General features: G+C 29.4%; 1 long non-coding RNA gene across 1 annotated transcript; it reads right to left on the reverse strand.

Annotated features, from left to right (window-relative positions):
• Positions 1-1,542: 1,542 nt before the first annotated feature.
• On the reverse strand, positions 1,543-4,660 carry LOC120358993. The gene is made up of 2 exons (XR_005575896.1): positions 3,722-4,660; positions 1,543-3,602 (listed from the first exon to the last, which is right to left on the reverse strand). It is a non-coding gene; the product is annotated as an uncharacterized LOC120358993 (long non-coding RNA).
• Between the last annotated feature and the right edge of the window lie 6,169 nt (positions 4,661-10,829).

Genomic DNA, 10,829 nt, shown 5'->3' on the forward strand with positions numbered 1-10,829 from the left:
CTTCCACTTTTCTTAGGCTCTTTATTCAGTACTGTTTTTGTATGTTTTTTAAATGCTTTCATTTTATTTTTAATTTGCATGCTTGTAAATGTGTATCCGTATGTACACATTTCTTTGCTTATGCGTGCGTACATAATTTTTGGGAAATAATTTTGCGCTTATCAAGCAGACTTCTATATTTTAAATAAAAATTTAATAGGCATTTAATCGATTTGCTGTTTCAGAGTACAGACTTCGAAGACAAATCAATATCATCCAGGTCTTCATTCTCATCAACTGGAGTGTAATCATGTTCATTTTCACTCATAACTGCAGAAGTATCATTGTCGTAGAGAATTGCTATATATGTGATAAAACAAAAAATCAATCAGTTTAGCGTAATATGTATGTAAATACTTTGCAACTTTTTTCGTAGACTTCAGAAAACTTTAAAATTTTTTTATGACTTCACAGATATATGCAATGAATGTAAATTACAAAAGTTTCCGCAAGCTTACGACAATGTTGCGAACAACAGTATACGGGTTGAGTACTAGAGTTTCAGCGTCATAATACGTATTAAATTTATTAATTTTAATGGGCACTAAAAATTATATAAAAAAATTGATAAACATTTACTTGTCTTCATTACGTATTGTCCTGAAAAATATACAGTTGTATTTGGTTTTATTTTTTTTATTACATTCGTACCATATTAACTAAAACATAAATATACATAAAAGGATTATGTTATACATTTTACAAGATTATTAAAAAAAAAAACAAATTCGGATATGCAAAGGCAATTTTCGATAACTGTAAAACAATATTTCTAAATATTAAATTATTTACAAAAATTATTGTGCCATTTTTTTAAACATAAAATTCCTTTGAAGTCATAACGTTCCTTGAGCCATTCATGATATCTAATTAAATAGTAAAATTCAGTAATGTATGTGCAGAGGGTTAAGTTAATCTAATTTTAACACAACTTTTAAGTTTTTCATTGTTTTATAACTTTAATGTAACTAAATTAATTTTATAAGCCGAAAAACGTAACTGTATTTAATTAAAACTATATTAACTTAAGACGTAAATAGATTAGTTCGAAAATTAATAATTGTAGATAGGACATACCCAGTGAGAAATGATAAGTTGAAAAAATGTTTATTTGACGTCTCTGTCGTTGATAGTTGATATTAATAAGTTGAAAAGATGTCTATTTAACGTCAACGGTTGATATTAATAAATATTTTAACTACTTTTCAACCCCTCGAAAATTTCATTTCTATTAGATGTAGTTTTGCAAATATATAATTAACAAGAATAATTAACGTCACTATTTTCTTCTCTTATCCAGATAACATAAAGTTGAAAATTGGCTCATGCAAGATAACTTTTATAAACCTGACTTCCCAAAATTCTTTCATATTTAACTTAATTATTGTATTATATTGATTGTATTGTACATAATTTCTAGTTGCATTCTTATTTAAACGAATAACAGAAAAGTTATTTCAGATTCTATTCCGCATTTGTAAAAATAGTAAAAAAAAACAATAATTTTATATATCTTTTTATAAGTAATATCCTTTAATTATACATGTTTCATCTTTTCGATAACATATATTGATCTGATCTACCAGTTATTTACACATATGACTACAAAGTATTTACAGATCATCATGAGGGATCAGTTCGCAGTAATCACGGAAGTCAAGCAACGTTCACCGGAGTTGCGACTTGGATGGGTGGTCGCTCGGGAATTTCTGAAAACAAATACCATGAAAACAATTTTTTTTACGAAAAATGTTTTTTAAAATATTACAAAAACATTGGTTTGTTCATTGAGATCATGTGGTGCAATAATATAATAGTTATGGATATTTCAAAGAAAATATTTATAAAGAGTTTTTGTAAAACGTCTAATAGTCGTTCAATTTTGATGACACAAAGACGTCTAATCGGCCAAATTTTAAACGTCTGTATCAATTGGTTTATTAAACGTTGATTAGACGTTTTTTTAACCTGTCATTTCTCACTGGTATGCTTTAGCATATCTATTAATTTATACATAATATTGAGTGTTTTGTATACGTACAAAAAAATATATAATATATAATAGAAATTTGTTCTTTACACATCCTAACTTATTTATACAACTTTAAACAATACGCCGATTTTAACATAAAATTCTTTATTCAAGCATGTGAAGAGTAAGATTTTTAATTCCTTGAAGATAATAATTAATGCTAGACAAGAATGATAATTATTTAGAATACAGATTTTGCCTCAAATAAAAATATACTTAATAAAAATATACTCATTCCATGTGTTTTGGTACAAAACAACAGAATCTAGCACAAAAACCGTATTCTAGATCTGTATTCTAAATAATTATCTTCATTACACGAATGAAGAATATTATTTATGTATTACTTATTGGTCTATCTCCGTTGTCTATTGTAAGGCAATGAATCCTATACGAAGGCCAAGTGGACAACAAAAATGCTGGGCTAATTGTTAAATACTGCTACAGAGCATCAGCATTAGATTAAAGATAAGTTATAAGCCTTTTGTACAGTACTGCACATTGGGTGCTTTTTATTTACGACACAAGTTGACACTGTGTGTAACACTGCAGTGTACAATCCGTTGCTTTTCATGATACAAGTCGACACAAATCGTACACAGCTAAAATGCTGTGTAGCTAATTTTGTGTCACTCATAAATACCAGATTTTTACATTTGATACCACTAAAACGGATACCGTTTTATCTAACGAACATTCTTAACCTCAGTTTTTGCGCAATTTTGAAAACGATGTCAAATGATCGACATTTATCAGTGGGATACACTCAGCTGCGAATCTCACGATAGAGAAAAATCTGAGAGCGACCTAAGATAGTTACACAAAAAGTTTACAAATATTAAAAATATTTTATATTATATTTATATTGTGTTTTTGTTATATTTACCTATATAAAATATAAACATATAAAATATAAATTTAACATAATTGGAAATTTTAGATTTGTGACACTAATTGATAAACTATGTCTATAAATATTATATACTTTCTCTTTACAGAAAGAGAAGATATATAATATTTCTATTATCTTACCGATTTTTCAACGGCTTGTCGCATGTAACAACGATGTCATTAATTTTAATCACACATGATTCCTTTAAGCCAATGTTACCTTAGTGGGCTATAACATTTAAAACGTTTTTAACAAATTTTGTCTCATAAAATATACAAACATAAAAATGTGCAAAAAATTAATAATTGATCAATAAATTATTTTAAGAAATAAATAATTGAAGTCATTTACAAATTTACAGCCGCAAAGCCTTTACAACACCGGCAACAAAAGACGCAGTACAGTTCAAACTTCCCTTATCTTTGGATACCAACACAAATTTGTTTACCAGAGATTCTTCCTCGATGATGTAGTTTATACATTATCGTTAGCATGTTCCAACTTATCAGCCTCTCGGATGAACAAAAATTTCCTTACTTTTCACGAGCAGCAGCACATTTTATTTCACATTTGCCATCCTTTTCTCATGGTAGCAGATCTGTTATTCTGTAATCGACTTTTACTTCAATCTCTGCCAATCTAGTAGCAAGAAATATAATGTAAACTTTGAGTGAGCATGAAAATACTAAATTTAACAGTAAAGAACAATTAGTGTTCCTTACTTCTTCAGACATTAAAATACATTTTTCTTTTCTCACCTAGAAAAAGTTCATATACAAGATCTGTCCATTTTGAATTAATTTAATGTTCGTTGTAATAAATTCACTTCAGATACATCTGAAAAATACAATAAAAGTCCACAAAGCAATTGTTTTTTATTTAATGCAATCCAAGAAACTTTAAAAAAAAAAGAAAACTTATCTGAAATGGCATAATATTAGTCTCCTGAGTTGCTCCTTTAAGTAAATAATATTTGTCTTTCTTGCACTCCACGCCAAGATCCTATTCCGTCTTTCCTAGAGATATGAGAGAAAAGACATAGAAATAAACAATCACACAAATAATTCATCATATTAAACAATATTTAAATATAACATAATAAATTTTACAATAATATAATTATATTATCACTTTTATGCTATATTTTAGTGAAACATTAAAATATAAACAATGTTTTTACAACTCATCATATTCTGCATGCTGTAGACAAAATTGCTTGCACATTCGCTGTATTTATGTATTTAAACTTAATGTTTATTTAAAACTTCCAAAAACTTTTGTTAATTCACCTTTATGTCAAATATAGTTCTAAGCGGACATAAACTCTAGTCGTTACATTAATCATGAGTGTGTAGGCGGACTGTGAATTTTAAGAAAAGTAGTCACATTTCAGTTGAGAAATTTTTCAAAGGACTGCGAGTATGAAGAATGATAGTCACTTCTCAGTTGAGAAATTTTCCGAGGGATATAATTGTCTACTGGGTGTACGTGCCTGAGAAACACTCGATGCTTCCTTTGTCCTCGATAGCGTTAGTTACCTCGTTTATGATGTTTCCCTGTTCTGCCTTATCTATCATGACTTTGTCAACGTGCCTACAGTCTTCTTTTTCTTAATGAGCCTATAGATCTTCTGGTTCTATACAAGCCACAGTATCACGTTTTATGTCCAGAGTTCGTATACTGGAGCGTACTGAAGACGCTATATTTTTCTTTGATGATATTAGTAGTGCCATCTAGTGGCAAAGAGCAATACTATGTACATAAAGAAAACATTATCGACTTTTGTTATAATCTCAGAAGAATTTTTAATACTAGAAAAAACACGTCAAATAAGTATATTTTTATAAAAATTTGAAATGAAGCGAAAATTCTATACATATACCCAAATACCCAAATAGCTAAGTGTAATTTAGTATATTAGTAAATTAATAAATTGCATGAGTTGCGTAGTTGCCGTCAATTTGCCGAATCGGAATTTTATGTATGCTGATTTGAATTAGTATTATCTAAACTTTGAAATGGTCAATTTCTTTAATTACACAAGTTGGTCAGTATGCATATTTTATTAATTGAACTCAAAAATTCAAGAAATTCTGTCGTTTTTAAATCTGTAGTGTAAAGAAACTACTTTAAGAAATAAAGATTTTTGATATATTGAAATTATTATTATTACCTATTGTTTATTATTACCTATTTATTTTTAATAAATAAAAAGTTGATACATTATTATTTTTTTTAATTTCATAGAATTATTTATTGCAGAATAAATTAAGTTGGAAATAGTTTTGAAAATAATTAATTTATAAAACAGGTAATTAGAGACCTATGAATTGCGAGTTTCTAGGCCGTCGTCTAGTCTGTCTAGTAAGTTATACGACCCTGGCATCAATTATTCATAGAGTATTTGTAGTTTAAGATATTACTTAAGGTAGTTTCGGAAGAAGAATCAACTATGAATATCATGTCTTTATAAATCTCATTAGTAACACATAAAAGTTACGGAAGAAATAATAAAACAGTTTATTTGTTCCACGTACGTGTTATAAATATTCTTCAATATTTACATAACTATTTTTCATCAAAAGACATAGTGTAAATAAGTCTTAATAAATCTTTACTACGTAGATTGCTTCGAAAATTTCCGCAAAATTGTATACAAACATGATTAATTTTTTTAATTGGCTTTATTGTTTCTCAAAATACTCTTTGTTACAATGAAACACTTTTTCGATGAAACAAATCGTCGAAGTATTTTGTCCATCTTTCTGTAATCACCTCATACGTCAGATTTTTGAATGCCTCTACCGCCGCATCTGTTAAAATTCAAATTAAACATTTTACCATTGATGTATGAAAATAGAAAGCAATAAATCCGTGATTCATGATGATATCATACACTGTTTTGAACTGACCGTGATACTTTTTGAGTATTTTTTTGCCCATTTAACACGCGCCTTTTTTGGGGCTTCCATTAACCCTTTATCGCATCTTGTGCCATATATGGCACAAACAAAAAAAATGATTTAATATTTTTACTCAATTTTTGTAATTGCATTTTTATCTAACAATTCTTTTGGACAAAAAAATTCATGTGGTAAAGGGTTAAATTGTACACCAACAAGCTCATAGTTTTCTAATACCAAGATGATCATGTAAGATTGTTTTGATTTGTGTCATATAAATGCCTAAGGATGCCTTTATATTTCTCTGTCATACAATTCTCTGTCTTCCTGTAATAAGTTGCATACAGTATCGACATTCTCTAGAGTGACCACCGTGGCAAGACGGCTTCCATGGAATTCGTCATTGACAATGAGTTTTACTCAATCGCGAAGTTTACATACTACTACTGATAAACAGACCTTTGGAATAGTACTTTGTTACGAAATATCAAATAAAGTTTTTTGACACATTGTAGCGGAGTTAGCGACTTCTTAAAATTGTAGAAAATCCATTGCGTGGAAGTGTTCTCGTTATAAATTTATTTTCTTTTGAAAGTGTCAACTTCAAATACGTCTCACGGCTGAACAAATATTTGATGATGCGTCAAAAGCCAAAATGCCATTAAAAAAACGAAATAAAGTTATCAACAGTTTTAAGGTGGCAACCCTAATACCATTTTGTGAAAACTTTTGGAGCAACCTACGTATAATAATTAATTCTTAAAAACTTTTGTAATTACCTTTTATTATTCAACTGTTTTAAGAGTTTATTTCCAGCTAGAGAACAAATGAGAACAACGTGTTATCATTCTGCTATCATGCATGCCGCATTCAATTTCGGCAATCTAAGAACAAAATGCTTCTACAAACTGACATCTGTATTGCAATCGTGTAAAATCTTTATTAATTAATGATATGTCTCAGCACTCCTGTTACTAACTCAGTTTCACATTAGATTCTGATGTCAAAAAAATTAACGACAAGTTCATAACTTACATATAGTGCATTAATTTGACCAATGTGCTAAATCTCGTTTGGTTATCTAAATTGCAACTTATTGAAATAAATAAATAAATATGCTTATTGAAACGACAATATATAATATGCTTATTAAAACGACAATGCTAACAATCTTTTATCATAAGTAAAAATAAATACATGCATCGCGAGTACCAAGAGCTTGCGTTGATATTGATTTAATTATTTAAAAACATACAACGTAAATAAATTTCGAGAGCATTAATCTTTTAATAAATTATATCTACATATACAAGATAAAATATAAGAGATAATTACTGACTCTTGGAATCTGCATCCAGTCTATTACTAACCACTTAATGGGAGATAACATCACCCTTTAACATTTCTGTTAAAATAATGATAAAAATAATCAAGCGGACGATATGAGATCAATATCGAAAATTATTATCGCTACGTGAGAATTAGCAGGCACGATAATATATCGATTCTATTGTATCGGTTACATGGCTTTCTCAGTCAAATGATATCATCAGCATTTTATAATGTACAGCGCATAAGATGTTATCATTGTTATCAATACTTACACATTTTTTTCTGCGAATTCTGGTATGCTTCCTCTGCTTTCTCATTTTCTCTTGTTTTTAGTAGCTGAAATATTTTATACATTTCCAGTAGAAATCAGCTAATGTAATGATATATCTATATGAAATCTATTTGTAATATATGTAACAAAATTTAGAAATATTTGTAGTAGTGTCAAAAGAAAAGATAATATTAATAGTATTAAGTAGTCGTTAAATTTAAAGAAGTTTTCCTCAATATAATTTAGGAAAATAATGATTTTAGATAAATAAATAATACAGAGTGTTCGGAAAGCCCAGGACTTCATAAATATCTTGAAAAATAATCATTTCTAAACAAAATCTTTCATACAAAAGTTGTATGATTTTAAGTGACACATTAAATAACAAGAAGGGTGACTTTGAATACCATTATCAAGATCATGTAAAAATCATTTTGAAATTTTTAAACGGTACGCGTGTGTGTCATAGCACATGCTTAAAGTGGTATCCCTTCTCATAAAATTCATGACTCTAAATTCATTTGTTATTCGTTGACGCCCTGTTGAAAATTCGTACATTTCGTAAAAATGTTGTATATGATCAAACAAGAATCCTAGATAAACCTACCCAGATAGCAAGTTTCCCACATGTTGCTATTAATTTGATAAAAATGCGTTGCTGAATTGTTATTTTTATTGAGGAAAACGGCTTCCGATTCTACTTATGGTATTGCCGACAACGTACGTCGCGTATACGATTTTATAACAATTTATTGAACATTTTATATTAATAAAATTTGTATACCATTGTCCTTTAGTGCCTAAGAAACGGTTTCCTTTCTGTTGCTTTAGGTTGCCCTATACGAAAGGATTAGCATTTCCATTATAGCGACGTGATTGCAAATTGCAATCGAAGGAAAATTTGTAGTAGTAAGTAGTAAGTTTTTTTTGTGTTAGAAATGCATTGCTGGGATATATTGACTTGATCTATCAATGATATATATGTATAAATATAAAGTATTTCTAGATTATTGTTTAGGTATCAGTTCGTAGAAGTCAAGCAACGTTATTAGCAGTTTAAACTTAAATAGGTGACCTTTTGGAAATTTTCAAAAAAAAATTTATGAAATAAAACCCTCGCAATTGAAAAAAATTGGGAATATAATATAATTTTAGCATAGTGCTTAGTTTCACAGAAAAACAAAATTCTTTTTTAACTTAAAAAACGTTTTTATTTTTACTTTTAATGTAAAAAAAAAACATTTTTTACAATATTAAAATATATATTTTTTTAATAAAAAGGGGGTTTATTCCATTATTTTTAACGTTTTTGAAAACGTTTTTAAAAACGTTTTTGAAATGATTTTAAGTATTTTTTAATATGTTTTTCTTGCTTGGATTACCTCGTTCCAATGTAATGAGTTTACAAGAAAGTAACTGAAGTTTAAATTCCCTATACAGGTATGCGATATATAATCTTACAAGTACTTATATGTTCCTGTTCGACATTCGTATAAGAAATTTTTCTTATAAGATCTCACAAACATTTTTCTTCTAAAAATTTTTACAGGGTATAAACTATTATGATTTCCAGATTTTGTATTACAAATCCCTTAAACATCCTCACAAAAAACAAATGAATTGGGTGATCATTCAATGTAACTTCTTCTTCCTGCTTATTCGAAAAAAGTTGATTCAAATATTGGCCGTAGTGAGATCTTGCGCTCATCTTGTTGTCCATATCATTGATGTTTTAACGAGCAATGTTTTATATTGTTAGAACTTTGTATCTCAAAGCATGGCTAACAAGGACAAAATTTAGAAAAGTTGTTTTCAAATAAAAAAAGTTCTACGAACTGCTTGAAAGATACTTATTAATTAAGGAAATCATTTAGAAAGCATGTGACACCCTGTTTTCTAATAAAAAATTAAAAAGTTTTCCAGAATTATATTAATTGCGTATTATACCATATAAAGATGTACATCATAACTGCATAAGTTAATTACCGGTAGCTGTGCTAGTAAACTATTAGTGTCGTAATATTTAACTCGCGAGTCTCAACAAATTTAAAATTATTAAAAAAAATTAATTTAAAGATTTAATAAAGAAAAACCACAGTTTTGAATCTGAGATTTGCTAGTCAAAAGATACGACGCTAATGCTTTACTAACATAAGCTCCACAGACGGTTAATTTATACAATTATAAAATACATCTTTATATAGTATGCAACATAATTGAGGAGCTGGATTCTATAAGGGGCAAATTTTGCCTCTTATAAAATAAGTATTGTCCATCAGATTAATTTTGGACATCGCTCGAATTTCGATTTTGACAACTGATCCTTGTGTAGAATTTCATAGCGCATCCTTTTGTGTTTAAACTAAATTTGTAACTTCTTTTTTTTTCAAGTTATCAACGTAAAAAGTAATTTATGAAATCAAAAAAATTCAATACATTTTTGTGTTCAACTCATATTTCAACCAGATATTTTTTTGAAACTTTCATAAAATAATCTTCAAAATATTTTTTAAAATATAGAGCGTACGAGGTGTGTTCAAAAAGCGAATTTTGTGATTTTTCAAAAATTATTTATTTATTCATGAATATCTATTTTGTTCCCTTCAAAGTAATCCCCATGAGACATTATACACTTGTGCCAACGGTTTTTCCAATCTTCGAAGCACTTCAAAAAATCATTTTTTTTTATCTTGTTCAGCTCCTCCTTCGATGCCGTCTTTATCTCGTCAAGCGTAGCGTAACGTCGTCCTTTCATGGGCCTCTTCAGTTTAGGGAATAAGAAAAACAGGGGGCCAGATCTGGGGAATACGGTGGCTGCGGCATCATTAGTGTGGTTTTTGGCCAAAAAGTCGCGCACAAGCAACGATGTGTGAGCAGGGGGGTTTGGTACGAATTTCGCGGCGACCCGTCTCATGCCCAAATCATTGATAAAAATCGAATGGCACGAGCCAATCGATATGTTTAGGTCCTCAGCAACTTCTCTAACGGTGATTCGACGATTGGCCAATACCATTTTCTCCACTTCATTAATTTTTTCGACTGTTGTTGAAGTGCTCGGGCGTCCGGCACGCTCTTCGTCGTTCACATCTTCTCGGCCTTCTGAGAACATTTTGTACCACCGATAAACGTTGCTTCGGTCCAAGGTAGCTTCTCCGTATGCCACAGTCAACATTCGGAATGCATCCGCGCACTTAATTTCGTTTTTCACACAAAATTTGATACAGGTTCTTTGATCCATTTTTTTGAATAGGTAAAAATCGAAGACGATCCAAAACACGTGCAAGCAAAGCAGCTGTCAACAATTAAGTGAACATTCAAAATGGCCGAGCTTGTCGGCATAAGTGAGAGACATGAGTACCA

This window comes from Solenopsis invicta, chromosome 11, assembly GCF_016802725.1.
Source record: "Solenopsis invicta isolate M01_SB chromosome 11, UNIL_Sinv_3.0, whole genome shotgun sequence".
Classification (NCBI taxonomy): Eukaryota; Metazoa; Arthropoda; class Insecta; order Hymenoptera; family Formicidae; genus Solenopsis; species Solenopsis invicta.